Source organism: Urocitellus parryii, unplaced genomic scaffold (genome assembly GCF_045843805.1).
Source record: "Urocitellus parryii isolate mUroPar1 unplaced genomic scaffold, mUroPar1.hap1 Scaffold_2447, whole genome shotgun sequence".
NCBI classification, from domain to species: Eukaryota; Metazoa; Chordata; class Mammalia; order Rodentia; family Sciuridae; genus Urocitellus; species Urocitellus parryii.
Window position 1 is genome coordinate 41252 of NW_027552445.1, and position 13923 is coordinate 55174.

General features: G+C 55.9%; 8 non-coding genes across 8 annotated transcripts; all 8 read right to left on the minus strand.

Annotated features, from left to right (window-relative positions):
- Nucleotides 1-862: 862 nt before the first annotated feature.
- Nucleotides 863-954, minus strand: LOC144251850 (small nucleolar RNA SNORD116). Its single transcript, XR_013342771.1, has one exon. It is a non-coding gene; the product is annotated as a small nucleolar RNA SNORD116 (small nucleolar RNA).
- Nucleotides 955-2684: 1730 nt separating this feature from the next.
- On the minus strand, nucleotides 2685-2776 carry LOC144251851 (small nucleolar RNA SNORD116). The gene has a single exon (XR_013342772.1). It is a non-coding gene; the product is annotated as a small nucleolar RNA SNORD116 (small nucleolar RNA).
- Nucleotides 2777-4505: 1729 nt separating this feature from the next.
- On the minus strand, nucleotides 4506-4597 carry LOC144251876 (small nucleolar RNA SNORD116). Its single transcript, XR_013342797.1, has one exon. It is a non-coding gene; the product is annotated as a small nucleolar RNA SNORD116 (small nucleolar RNA).
- Nucleotides 4598-6327: 1730 nt separating this feature from the next.
- Nucleotides 6328-6419, minus strand: LOC144251852 (small nucleolar RNA SNORD116). Its single transcript, XR_013342773.1, has one exon. It is a non-coding gene; the product is annotated as a small nucleolar RNA SNORD116 (small nucleolar RNA).
- A 1730-nt stretch (nucleotides 6420-8149) lies between these two features.
- LOC144251854 (small nucleolar RNA SNORD116) lies at nucleotides 8150-8241 on the minus strand. The gene has a single exon (XR_013342775.1). It is a non-coding gene; the product is annotated as a small nucleolar RNA SNORD116 (small nucleolar RNA).
- A 1730-nt stretch (nucleotides 8242-9971) lies between these two features.
- On the minus strand, nucleotides 9972-10063 carry LOC144251855 (small nucleolar RNA SNORD116). The gene has a single exon (XR_013342776.1). It is a non-coding gene; the product is annotated as a small nucleolar RNA SNORD116 (small nucleolar RNA).
- Nucleotides 10064-11793: 1730 nt separating this feature from the next.
- Nucleotides 11794-11885, minus strand: LOC144251856 (small nucleolar RNA SNORD116). The gene has a single exon (XR_013342777.1). It is a non-coding gene; the product is annotated as a small nucleolar RNA SNORD116 (small nucleolar RNA).
- Nucleotides 11886-13615: 1730 nt separating this feature from the next.
- Nucleotides 13616-13707, minus strand: LOC144251857 (small nucleolar RNA SNORD116). Its single transcript, XR_013342778.1, has one exon. It is a non-coding gene; the product is annotated as a small nucleolar RNA SNORD116 (small nucleolar RNA).
- Nucleotides 13708-13923: the final 216 nt, after the last annotated feature.

Genomic DNA, 13923 nt, shown 5'->3' on the forward strand with positions numbered 1-13923 from the left:
GTGGCTCATTCGGGATCCAAACTGTGTATATGCTCTTTCAGAATGCACAGCAACCACCATGCATGCAGCCTCACGGGCGGACCAAAAGCACACAAGGATACTGAGGCTTTTTCCTGAAGCACTTCTGATGCCCCAACTCGAGAGCCAACCATCTATCAGGAGGATCCATTAACAGAAGTGGCAGCAAAAGTACCCGCTTGCGGTAAGACCCAGTTTCTCCATGTGCATTCCCTCTATGTCCATCTACTCATCCAGGCACTGGTCCCTCTGGAGACCCACCCTTCCTTCCCCTGGTGGACCGTGGCTCCAGCCAACATTGTGTGGCAATACCACTGGCAACACTGTAGCATTTCCAGGAGAAGAGAAAACCCATCAGACTCCCGGAAACACCACGCCCCTGTGCACTAAAGCAGGGTCTCCCATGCTTTGAGCCGGCCCGGCTCCGCCTTCCGACGAAAGTGGACCTCAATTTTTCTCTGGAACACCCAGCAGACCAGCACGGTGCTACTCGCCTTGGCAAAAAAGTCTCCAGTCCACAAGAGGAGGAAAGCTATTCTCCTGTGCCACGGCCCAGAACCTCCTAGTACGGCTGAACCCTACCGCCTAACACCCACTAGGAAATCATGCCGGGCCGGCCAATGTCTTCCTCAACGTCTGGAGCTCTGGACCACCCATGCATGCCGAAACCAAAAGAGGACTGACCCTCAGAGGACTACAGGCTCGGGGTCCTAACGCCAGGTGAACTCGGCTGAAAAGGGCCTTCCCTTCCAGGGTCCATTCCGACACAGCCCCCGTCCAAAAAGGGCCACAGGGTTCTCCCCTCCACCACCCAGCTCACTGCAGCCCCCTACGTCTACGTGGTGGACCTCAGTTTCGATGAGAGAGACGGTATAGAGTTTTCACTCATTTTGTTCAGCTTCCAAGGAATGTTTTTGTGGGAGTCATCATCGATCCACGCTTGTGACCCTCACCCGGCAAGGAGCAACCTCGGTGACTTGGGGCCAGGAGACGCTTACCATCCTCAGCTACGAAGGGCCACACTCAGGAAACAGAGGGCACGGGCATGCGGGTGTTCCCCGTCCTCCCTGGGCATCTTCCCACAGCCAGAGGAGCCGGTGGCAACCTTTCACTCCTTCCGTGGAAACACGACCTGCCATGCGTATGCAAGGAGACAAAAGAGAGGGATGCCCATGAAAAACAACCATGACTGGCCTGCTCCGCAGCCTGCTGCTCCTCAGTTCACACTCTTTAGGGACTGCAGCCTTTTCACTTGCCCTCGCCATGCCGGCCTGAGCTCAGTTCCCATGTGGCTCTTAAGCTGCCCAACAAACTCTTCCAGCCACAGGAAACCCATCTGAGAATCTCCATCCAACTCTGCAAACCAATCTGACCCTGACTCCTTCCCTCCACGGGATGTCCAAGCAAGAAAGGGCGAACTTGAGAAAGCACGTCCTCTGGAAACCTCCTGCCTTTCTGGGCCATCGCCACGGGCATCTGGGAGCCCCAGGTGACGTCCATTCCAACAGGAGCTCCGGCCCCACCCACACGTTCCAATGCCTGAACCCCACAACTTGTGCAGGAGAGGAGACCCTCAGCGCCTGTCCAGCGCCTATGAAAGGCACTTGGCACAGAGGGGAATTTCATCACTCTCTACCTCCTTCAGGCACAGGCAACAATCCTTGCGCACTAATTTGGACCCACTTAGGCCTTTCCACTACCCAAACCGTTCGCGGCTGTCCTATGCTCAAAAACTAGAAGCTGACGTCTCGGGTTCGCAGGCGCCTCCTACAAGAGAAGTCATCCCTGAGGTCTGCCACCACGGTGGCTCATTCGGGATCCAAACTGCCTATATGCTCTTTCAGAATGCACAGCAACCACCATGCATACAGCCTCACGGGCGGACCAAAAGCACACAAGGATACTAAGGCTTTTTCCTGAAGCACTTCTGATGCCCCAACTCGAGAGCCAACCATCTATCAGGAGGATCCATTAACAGAAGTGGCAGCAAAAGTACCCGCTTGCGGTAAGACCCAGTTTCTCCATGTGCATTCCCTCTATGTCCATCTACTCATCCAGGCACTGGTCCCTCTGGAGACCCACCCTTCCTTCCCCTGGTGGACCGTGGCTCCAGCCAACATTGTGTGGCAATACCACTGGCAACACTGTAGCATTTCCAGGAGAAGAGAAAACCCATCAGACTCCCGGAAACACCACGCCCCTGTGCACTAAAGCAGGGTCTCCCATGCTTTGAGCTGGGCCCGGCTCCGCCTTCCGACGAAAGTGGACCTCAATTTTTCTCTGGAACACCCAGCAGACCAGCACGGTGCTACTCGCCTTGGCAAAAAAGTCTCCAGTCCACAAGAGGAGGAAAGCTATTCTCCTGTGCCACGGCCCAGAACCTCCTAGTACGGCTGAACCCTACCGCCGAATACCCACTAGGAAATCATGCCGGGCAGGCCAATGTCTTCCTCAACGTCTGGAGCTCTGGACCACCCATGCATGCCGAAACCAAAAGAGGACTGACCCTCAGAGGACTACAGGCTCGGGGTCCTAACGCCAGGTGAACTCGGCTGAAAAGGGAATTCCCTTCCAGGGTCCATTCTGACACAGCCCCCGTCCAAAAAGGGCCACAGGGTTCTCCCCTCCACCACCCAGCTCACTGCAGCCCCCTACGTCTACGTGGTGGACCTCAGTTTCGATGAGAGAGACGGTATAGAGTTTTCACTCATTTTGTTCAGCTTCCAAGGAATGTTTTTGTGGGAGTCATCATCGATCCACGCTTGTGACCCTCACCCGGCAAGGAGCAACCTCGGTGACTTGGGGCCAGGAGACGCTTACCATCCTCAGCTACGAAGGGCCACACTCAGGAAACAGAGGGCACGGGCATGCGGGTGTTCCCCGTCCTCCCTGGGCATCTTCCCACAGCCAGAGGAGCCGGCAGCAACCTTTCACTCCTTCCGTGGAAACACGACCTGCCATGCGTATGCAAGGAGACAAAAGAGAGGGATGCCCATGAAAAACAACCATGACTGGCCTGCTCCGCAGCCTGCTGCTCCTCAGTTCACACTCTTTAGGGACTGCAGCCTTTTCACTTGCCCTCGCCATGCCGGCCTGAGCTCAGTTCCCATGTGGCTCTTAAGCTGCCCAACAAACTCTTCCAGCCACAGGAAACCCATCTGAGAATCTCCATCCAACTCTGCAAACCAATCTGACCCTGACTCCTTCCCTCCACGGGATGTCCAAGCAAGAAAGGGCGAACTTGAGAAAGCACGTCCTCTGGAAACCTCCTGCCTTTCTGGGCCATCGCCACGGGCATCTGGGAGCCCCAGGTGACGTCCATTCCAACAGGAGCTCCGGCCCCACCCACACGTTCCAATGCCTGAACCCCACAACTTGTGCAGGAGAGGAGACCCTCAGCGCCTGTCCAGCGCCTATGAAAGGCACTTGGCACAGAGGGGAATTTCATCACTCTCTACCTCCTTCAGGCACAGGCAACAATCCTTGCGCACTACTTTGGACCCACTTAGGCCTTTCCACTACCCAAACCGTTCGCGGCTGTCCTATGCTCAAAAACTAGAAGCTGACGTCTCGGGTTCGCAGGCGCCTCCTACAAGAGAAGTCATCCCTGAGGTCTGCCACCTGGGTGGCTCATTCGGGATCCAAACTGCCTATATGCTCTTTCAGAATGCACAGCAACCACCATGCATGCAGCCTCACGGGCGGACCAAAAGCACACAAGGATACTAAGGCTTTTTCCTGAAGCACTTCTGATGCCCCAACTCGAGAGCCAACCATCTATCAGGAGGATCCATTAACAGAAGTGGCAGCAAAAGTACCTGCTTGCGGTAAGACCCAGTTTCTCCATGTGCATTCCCTCTATGTCCATCTACTCATCCAGGCACTGGTCCCTCTGGAGACCCACCCTTCCTTCCCCTGGTGGACCGTGGCTCCAGCCAACATTGTGTGGCTATACCACTGGCAACACTGTAGCATTTCCAGGAGAAGAGAAAACCCATCAGACTCCCGGAAACACCACGCCCCTGTGCACTAAAGCAGGGTCTCCCATGCTTTGAGCCGGCCCGGCTCCGCCTTCCGACGAAAGTGGACCTCAATTTTTCTCTGGAACACCCAGCAGACCAGCACGGTGCTACTCGCCTTGGCAAAAAAGTCTCCAGTCCACAAGAGGAGGAAAGCTATTCTCCTGTGCCACGGCCCAGAACCTCCTAGTACGGCTGAACCCTACCGCCTAACACCCACTAGGAAATCATGCCGGGCCGGCCAATGTCTTCCTCAACGTCTGGAGCTCTGGACCACCCATGCATGCCGAAACCAAAAGAGGACTGACCCTCAGAGGACTACAGGCTCGGGGTCCTAACGCCAGGTGAACTCGGCTGAAAAGGGCCTTCCCTTCCAGGGTCCATTCCGACACAGCCCCCGTCCAAAAAGGGCCACAGGGTTCTCCCCTCCACCACCCAGCTCACTGCAGCCCCCTACGTCTACGTGGTGGACCTCAGTTTCGATGAGAGAGACGGTATAGACTTTTCACTCATTTTGTTCAGCTTCCAAGGAATGTTTTTGTGGGAGTCATCATCGATCCACGCTTGTGACCCTCACCCGGCAAGGAGCAACCTCGGTGACTTGGGGCCAGGAGACGCTTACCATCCTCAGCTACGAAGGGCCACACTCAGGAAACAGAGGGCACGGGCATGCGGGTGTTCCCCGTCCTCCCTGGGCATCTTCCCACAGCCAGAGGAGCCGGTGGCAACCTTTCACTCCTTCCGTGGAAACACGACCTGCCATGCGTATGCAAGGAGACAAAAGAGAGGGATGCCCATGAAAAACAACCATGACTGGCCTGCTCCGCAGCCTGCTGCTCCTCAGTTCACACTCTTTAGGGACTGCAGCCTTTTCACTTGCCCTCGCCATGCCGGCCTGAGCTCAGTTCCCATGTGGCTCTTAAGCTGCCCAACAAACTCTTCCAGCCACAGGAAACCCATCTGAGAATCTCCATCCAACTCTGCAAACCAATCTGACCCTGACTCCTTCCCTCCACGGGATGTCCAAGCAAGAAAGGGCGAACTTGAGAAAGCACGTCCTCTGGAAACCTCCTGCCTTTCTGGGCCATCGCCACGGGCATCTGGGAGCCCCAGGTGACGTCCATTCCAACAGGAGCTCCGGCCCCACCCACACGTTCCAATGCCTGAACCCCACAACTTGTGCAGGAGAGGAGACCCTCAGCGCCTGTCCAGCGCCTATGAAAGGCACTTGGCACAGAGGGGAATTTCATCACTCTCTACCTCCTTCAGGCACAGGCAACAATCCTTGCGCACTAATTTGGACCCACTTAGGCCTTTCCACTACCCAAACCGTTCGCGGCTGTCCTATGCTCAAAAACTAGAAGCTGACGTCTCGGGTTCGCAGGCGCCTCCTACAAGAGAAGTCATCCCTGAGGTCTGCCACCACGGTGGCTCATTCGGGATCCAAACTGCCTATATGCTCTTTCAGAATGCACAGCAACCACCATGCATGCAGCCTCACGGGCGGACCAAAAGCACACAAGGATACTAAGGCTTTTTCCTGAAGCACTTCTGATGCCCCAACTCGAGAGCCAACCATCTATCAGGAGGATCCATTAACAGAAGTGGCAGCAAAAGTACCCGCTTGCGGTAAGACCCAGTTTCTCCATGTGCATTCCCTCTATGTCCATCTACTCATCCAGGCACTGGTCCCTCTGGAGACCCACCCTTCCTTCCCCTGGTGGACCGTGGCTCCAGCCAACATTGTGTGGCAATACCACTGGCAACACTGTAGCATTTCCAGGAGAAGAGAAAACCCATCAGACTCCCGGAAACACCACGCCCCTGTGCACTAAAGCAGGGTCTCCCATGCTTTGAGCTGGGCCCGGCTCCGCCTTCCGACGAAAGTGGACCTCAATTTTTCTCTGGAACACCCAGCAGACCAGCACGGTGCTACTCGCCTTGGCAAAAAAGTCTCCAGTCCACAAGAGGAGGAAAGCTATTCTCCTGTGCCACGGCCCAGAACCTCCTAGTACGGCTGAACCCTACCGCCGAATACCCACTAGGAAATCATGCCGGGCAGGCCAATGTCTTCCTCAACGTCTGGAGCTCTGGACCACCCATGCATGCCGAAACCAAAAGAGGACTGACCCTCAGAGGACTACAGGCTCGGGGTCCTAACGCCAGGTGAACTCGGCTGAAAAGGGAATTCCCTTCCAGGGTCCATTCTGACACAGCCCCCGTCCAAAAAGGGCCACAGGGTTCTCCCCTCCACCACCCAGCTCACTGCAGCCCCCTACGTCTACGTGGTGGACCTCAGTTTCGATGAGAGAGACGGTATAGAGTTTTCACTCATTTTGTTCAGCTTCCAAGGAATGTTTTTGTGGGAGTCATCATCGATCCACGCTTGTGACCCTCACCCGGCAAGGAGCAACCTCGGTGACTTGGGGCCAGGAGACGCTTACCATCCTCAGCTACGAAGGGCCACACTCAGGAAACAGAGGGCACGGGCATGCGGGTGTTCCCCGTCCTCCCTGGGCATCTTCCCACAGCCAGAGGAGCCGGCAGCAACCTTTCACTCCTTCCGTGGAAACACGACCTGCCATGCGTATGCAAGGAGACAAAAGAGAGGGATGCCCATGAAAAACAACCATGACTGGCCTGCTCCGCAGCCTGCTGCTCCTCAGTTCACACTCTTTAGGGACTGCAGCCTTTTCACTTGCCCTCGCCATGCCGGCCTGAGCTCAGTTCCCATGTGGCTCTTAAGCTGCCCAACAAACTCTTCCAGCCACAGGAAACCCATCTGAGAATCTCCATCCAACTCTGCAAACCAATCTGACCCTGACTCCTTCCCTCCACGGGATGTCCAAGCAAGAAAGGGCGAACTTGAGAAAGCACGTCCTCTGGAAACCTCCTGCCTTTCTGGGCCATCGCCACGGGCATCTGGGAGCCCCAGGTGACGTCCATTCCAACAGGAGCTCCGGCCCCACCCACACGTTCCAATGCCTGAACCCCACAACTTGTGCAGGAGAGGAGACCCTCAGCGCCTGTCCAGCGCCTATGAAAGGCACTTGGCACAGAGGGGAATTTCATCACTCTCTACCTCCTTCAGGCACAGGCAACAATCCTTGCGCACTACTTTGGACCCACTTAGGCCTTTCCACTACCCAAACCGTTCGCGGCTGTCCTATGCTCAAAAACTAGAAGCTGACGTCTCGGGTTCGCAGGCGCCTCCTACAAGAGAAGTCATCCCTGAGGTCTGCCACCTGGGTGGCTCATTCGGGATCCAAACTGCCTATATGCTCTTTCAGAATGCACAGCAACCACCATGCATGCAGCCTCACGGGCGGACCAAAAGCACACAAGGATACTAAGGCTTTTTCCTGAAGCACTTCTGATGCCCCAACTCGAGAGCCAACCATCTATCAGGAGGATCCATTAACAGAAGTGGCAGCAAAAGTACCTGCTTGCGGTAAGACCCAGTTTCTCCATGTGCATTCCCTCTATGTCCATCTACTCATCCAGGCACTGGTCCCTCTGGAGACCCACCCTTCCTTCCCCTGGTGGACCGTGGCTCCAGCCAACATTGTGTGGCTATACCACTGGCAACACTGTAGCATTTCCAGGAGAAGAGAAAACCCATCAGACTCCCGGAAACACCACGCCCCTGTGCACTAAAGCAGGGTCTCCCATGCTTTGAGCTGGGCCCGGCTCCGCGTTCCGACGAAAGTGGACCTCAATTTTTCTCTGGAACACCCAGCAGACCAGCACGGTGCTACTCGCCTTGGCAAAAACGTCTCCAGTCCACAAGAGGAGGAAAGCTATTCTCCTGTGCCACGGCCCAGAACCTCCTAGTACGGCTGAACCCTACCGCCGAATACCCACTAGGAAATCATGCCGGGCAGGCCAATGTCTTCCTCAACGTCTGGAGCTCTGGACCACCCATGCATGCCGAAACAAAAAGAGGACTGACCCTCAGAGGACTACAGGCTCGGGGTCCTAACGCCAGGTGAACTCGGCTGAAATGGGCCTTCCCTTCCAGGGTCCATTCTGACACAGCCCCCGTCCAAAAAGGGCCACAGGGTTCTCCCCTCCACCACCCAGCTCACTGCAGCCCCCTACGTCTACGTGGTGGACCTCAGTTTCGATGAGAGAGACGGTATAGAGTTTTCACTCATTTTGTTCAGCTTCCAAGGAATGTTTTTGTGGGAGTCATCATCGATCCACGCTTGTGACCCTCACCCGGCAAGGAGCAACCTCGGTGACTTGGGGCCAGGAGACGCTTACCATCCTCAGCTACGAAGGGCCACACTCAGGAAACAGAGGGCACGGGCATGCGGGTGTTCCCCGTCCTCCCTGGGCATCTTCCCACAGCCAGAGGAGCCGGCAGCAACCTTTCACTCCTTCCGTGGAAACACGACCTGCCATGCGTATGCAAGGAGACAAAAGAGAGGGATGCCCATGAAAAACAACCATGACTGGCCTGCTCCGCAGCCTGCTGCTCCTCAGTTCACACTCTTTAGGGACTGCAGCCTTTTCACTTGCCCTCGCCATGCCGGCCTGAGCTCAGTTCCCATGTGGCTCTTAAGCTGCCCAACAAACTCTTCCAGCCACAGGAAACCCATCTGAGAATCTCCATCCAACTCTGCAAACCAATCTGACCCTGACTCCTTCCCTCCACGGGATGTCCAAGCAAGAAAGGGCGAACTTGAGAAAGCACGTCCTCTGGAAACCTCCTGTCTTTCTGGGCCATCGCCACGGGCATCTGGGAGCCCCAGGTGACGTCCATTCCAACAGGAGCTCCAGCCCCACCCACACGTTCCAATGCCTGAACCCCACAACTTGTGCAGGAGAGGAGACCCTCAGCGCCTGTCCAGCGCCTATGAAAGGCACTTGGCACAGAGGGGAATTTCATCACTCTCTACCTCCTTCAGGCACAGGCAACAATCCTTGCGCACTACTTTGGACCCACTTAGGCCTTTCCACTACCCAAACCGTTCGCGGCTGTCCTAAGCTCAAAAACTAGAAGCTGACGTCTCGGGTTTGCAGGTGCCTCCTACAAGAGAAGTCATCCCTGAGGTCTGCCACCTGGGTGGCTCATTCGGGATCCAAACTGCCTATATGCTCTTTCAGAATGCACAGCAACCACCATGCATGCAGCCTCACGGGCGGACCAAAAGCACACAAGGATACTAAGGCTTTTTCCTGAAGCACTTCTGATGCCCCAACTCGAGAGCCAACCATCTATCAGGAGGATCCATTAACAGAAGTGGCAGCAAAAGTACCCGCTTGCGGTAAGACCCAGTTTCTCCATGTGCATTCCCTCTATGTCCATCTACTCATCCAGGCACTGGTCCCTCTGGAGACCCACCCTTCCTTCCCCTGGTGGACCGTGGCTCCAGCCAACATTGTGTGGCAATACCACTGGCAACACTGTAGCATTTCCAGGAGAAGAGAAAACCCATCAGACTCCCGGAAACACCACGCCCCTGTGCACTAAAGCAGGGTCTCCCATGCTTTGAGCTGGGCCCGGCTCCGCCTTCCGACGAAAGTGGACCTCAATTTTTCTCTGGAACACCCAGCAGACCAGCACGGTGCTACTCGCCTTGGCAAAAAAGTCTCCAGTCCACAAGAGGAGGAAAGCTATTCTCCTGTGCCACGGCCCAGAACCTCCTAGTACGGCTGAACCCTACCGCCGAATACCCACTAGGAAATCATGCCGGGCCGGCCAATGTCTTCCTCAACGTCTGGAGCTCTGGACCACCCATGCATGCCGAAACCAAAAGAGGACTGACCCTCAGAGGACTACAGGCTCGGGGTCCTAACGCCAGGTGAACTCGGCTGAAAAGGGCCTTCCCTTCCAGGGTCCATTCCGACACAGCCCCCGTCCAAAAAGGACCACAGGGTTCTCCCCTCCACCACCCAGCTCACTGCAGCCCCCTATGTCTACGTGGTGGACCTCAGTTTCGATGAGAGAGACGGTATAGAGTTTTCACTCATTTTGTTCAGCTTCCAAGGAATGTTTTTGTGGGAGTCATCATCGATCCACGCTTGTGACCCTCACCCGGCAAGGAGCAACCTCGGTGACTTGGGGCCAGGAGACGCTTACCATCCTCAGCTACGAAGGGCCACACTCAGGAAACAGAGGGCACGGGCATGCGGGTGTTCCCCGTCCTCCCTGGGCATCTTCCCACAGCCAGAGGAGCCGGCGGCAACCTTTCACTCCTTCCGTGGAAACACGACCTGCCATGCGTATGCAAGGAGACAAAAGAGAGGGATGCCCATGAAAAACAACCATGACTGGCCTGCTCCGCAGCCTGCTGCTCCTCAGTTCACACTCTTTAGGGACTGCAGCCTTTTCACTTGCCCTCGCCATGCCGGCCTGAGCTCAGTTCCCATGTGGCTCTTAAGCTGCCCAACAAACTCTTCCAGCCACAGGAAACCCATCTGAGAATCTCCATCCAACTCTGCAAACCAATCTGACCCTGACTCCTTCCCTCCACGGGATGTCCAAGCAAGAAAGGGCGAACTTGAGAAAGCACGTCCTCTGGAAACCTCCTGCCTTTCTGGGCCATCGCCACGGGCATCTGGGAGCCCCAGGTGACGTCCATTCCAACAGGAGCTCCGGCCCCACCCACACGTTCCAATGCCTGAACCCCACAACTTGTGCAGGAGAGGAGACCCTCAGCGCCTGTCCAGCGCCTATGAAAGGCACTTGGCACAGAGGGGAATTTCATCACTCTCTACCTCCTTCAGGCACAGGCAACAATCCTTGCGCACTAATTTGGACCCACTTAGGCCTTTCCACTACCCAAACCGTTCGCGGCTGTCCTATGCTCAAAAACTAGAAGCTGACGTCTCGGGTTCGCAGGCGCCTCCTACAAGAGAAGTCATCCCTGAGGTCTGCCACCACGGTGGCTCATTCGGGATCCAAACTGCCTATATGCTCTTTCAGAATGCACAGCAACCACCATGCATGCAGCCTCACGGGCGGACCAAAAGCACACAAGGATACTAAGGCTTTTTCCTGAAGCACTTCTGATGCCCCAACTCGAGAGCCAACCATCTATCAGGAGGATCCATTAACAGAAGTGGCAGCAAAAGTACCCGCTTGCGGTAAGACCCAGTTTCTCCATGTGCATTCCCTCTATGTCCATCTACTCATCCAGGCACTGGTCCCTCTGGAGACCCACCCTTCCTTCCCCTGGTGGACCGTGGCTCCAGCCAACATTGTGTGGCAATACCACTGGCAACACTGTAGCATTTCCAGGAGAAGAGAAAACCCATCAGACTCCCGGAAACACCACGCCCCTGTGCACTAAAGCAGGGTCTCCCATGCTTTGAGCTGGGCCCGGCTCCGCCTTCCGACGAAAGTGGACCTCAATTTTTCTCTGGAACACCCAGCAGACCAGCACGGTGCTACTCGCCTTGGCAAAAAAGTCTCCAGTCCACAAGAGGAGGAAAGCTATTCTCCTGTGCCACGGCCCAGAACCTCCTAGTACGGCTGAACCCTACCGCCGAATACCCACTAGGAAATCATGCCGGGCAGGCCAATGTCTTCCTCAACGTCTGGAGCTCTGGACCACCCATGCATGCCGAAACCAAAAGAGGACTGACCCTCAGAGGACTACAGGCTCGGGGTCCTAACGCCAGGTGAACTCGGCTGAAAAGGGAATTCCCTTCCAGGGTCCATTCTGACACAGCCCCCGTCCAAAAAGGGCCACAGGGTTCTCCCCTCCACCACCCAGCTCACTGCAGCCCCCTACGTCTACGTGGTGGACCTCAGTTTCGATGAGAGAGACGGTATAGAGTTTTCACTCATTTTGTTCAGCTTCCAAGGAATGTTTTTGTGGGAGTCATCATCGATCCACGCTTGTGACCCTCACCCGGCAAGGAGCAACCTCGGTGACTTGGGGCCAGGAGACGCTTACCATCCTCAGCTACGAAGGGCCACACTCAGGAAACAGAGGGCACGGGCATGCGGGTGTTCCCCGTCCTCCCTGGGCATCTTCCCACAGCCAGAGGAGCCGGCGGCAACCTTTCACTCCTTCCGTGGAAACACGACCTGCCATGCGTATGCAAGGAGACAAAAGAGAGGGATGCCCATGAAAAACAACCATGACTGGCCTGCTCCGCAGCCTGCTGCTCCTCAATTCACCCTCTTTAGGGACTGCAGCCTTTTCACTTGCCCTCGCCATGCCGGCCTGAGCTCAGTTCCCATGTGGCTCTTAAGCTGCCCAACAAACTCTTCCAGCCACAGGAAACCCATCTGAGAATCTCCATCCAACTCTGCAAACCAATCTGACCCTGACTCCTTCCCTCCACGGGATGTCCAAGCAAGAAAGGGCGAACTTGAGAAAGCACGTCCTCTGGAAACCTCCTGTCTTTCTGGGCCATCGCCACGGGCATCTGGGAGCCCCAGGTGACGTCCATTCCAACAGGAGCTCCGGCCCCACCCACACGTTCCAATGCCTGAACCCCACAACTTGTGCAGGAGAGGAGACCCTCAGCGCCTGTCCAGCGCCTATGAAAGGCACTTGGCACAGAGGGGAATTTCATCACTCTCTACCTCCTTCAGGCACAGGCAACAATCCTTGCGCACTACTTTGGACCCACTTAGGCCTTTCCACTACCCAAACCGTTCGCGGCTGTCCTAAGCTCAAAAACTAGAAGCTGACGTCTCGGGTTTGCAGGTGCCTCCTACAAGAGAAGTCATCCCTGAGGTCTGCCACCTGGGTGGCTCATTCGGGATCCAAACTGCCTATATGCTCTTTCAGAATGCACAGCAACCACCATGCATGCAGCCTCACGGGCGGACCAAAAGCACACAAGGATACTAAGGCTTTTTCCTGAAGCACTTCTGATGCCCCAACTCGAGAGCCAACCATCTATCAGGAGGATCCATTAACAGAAGTGGCAGCAAAAGTACCTGCTTGCGGTAAGACCCAGTTTCTCCATGTGCATTCCCTCTATGTCCATCTACTCATCCAGGCACTGGTCCCTCTGGAGACCCACCCTTCCTTCCCCTGGTGGACCGTGGCTCCAGCCAACATTGTGTGGCAATACCACTGGCAACACTGTAGCATTTCCAGGAGAAGAGAAAACCCATCAGACTCCCGGAAACACCACGCCCCTGTGCACTAAAGCAGGGTCTCCCATGCTTTGAGCTGGGCCAGGCTCCGCCTTCCGACGAAAGTGGACCTCAATTTTTCTCTGGAACACCCAGCAGACCAGCACGGTGCTACTCGCCTTGGCAAAAACGTCTCCAGTCCACAAGAGGAGGAAAGCTATTCTCCTGTGCCACGGCCCAGAACCTCCTAGTACTGCTGAACCCTACCGCCGAATACCCACTAGGAAATCATGCCGGGCAGGCCAATGTCTTCCTCAACGTCTGGAGCTCTGGACCACCCATGCATGCCGAAACCAAAAGAGGACTGACCCTCAGAGGACTACAGGCTCGGGGTCCTAACGCCAGGTGAACTCGGCTGAAATGGGCCTTCCCTTCCAGGGTCCATTCTGACACAGCCCCCGTCCAAAAAGGGCCACAGGGTTCTCCCCTCCACCACCCAGCTCACTGCAGCCCCCTACGTCTACGTGGTGGACCTCAGTTTCGATGAGAGAGACGGTATAGAGTTTTCACTCATTTTGTTCAGCTTCCAAGGAATGTTTTTGTGGGAGTCATCATCGATCCACGCTTGTGACCCTCACCCGGCAAGGAGCAACCTCGGTGACTTGGGGCCAGGAGACGCTTACCATCCTCAGCTACGAAGGGCCACACTCAGGAAACAGAGGGCACGGGCATGCGGGTGTTCCCCGTCCTCCCTGGGCATCTTCCCACAGCCAGAGGAGCCGGTGGCAACCTTTCACTCCTTCCGTGGAAACACGACCTGCCATGCGTATGCAAGGA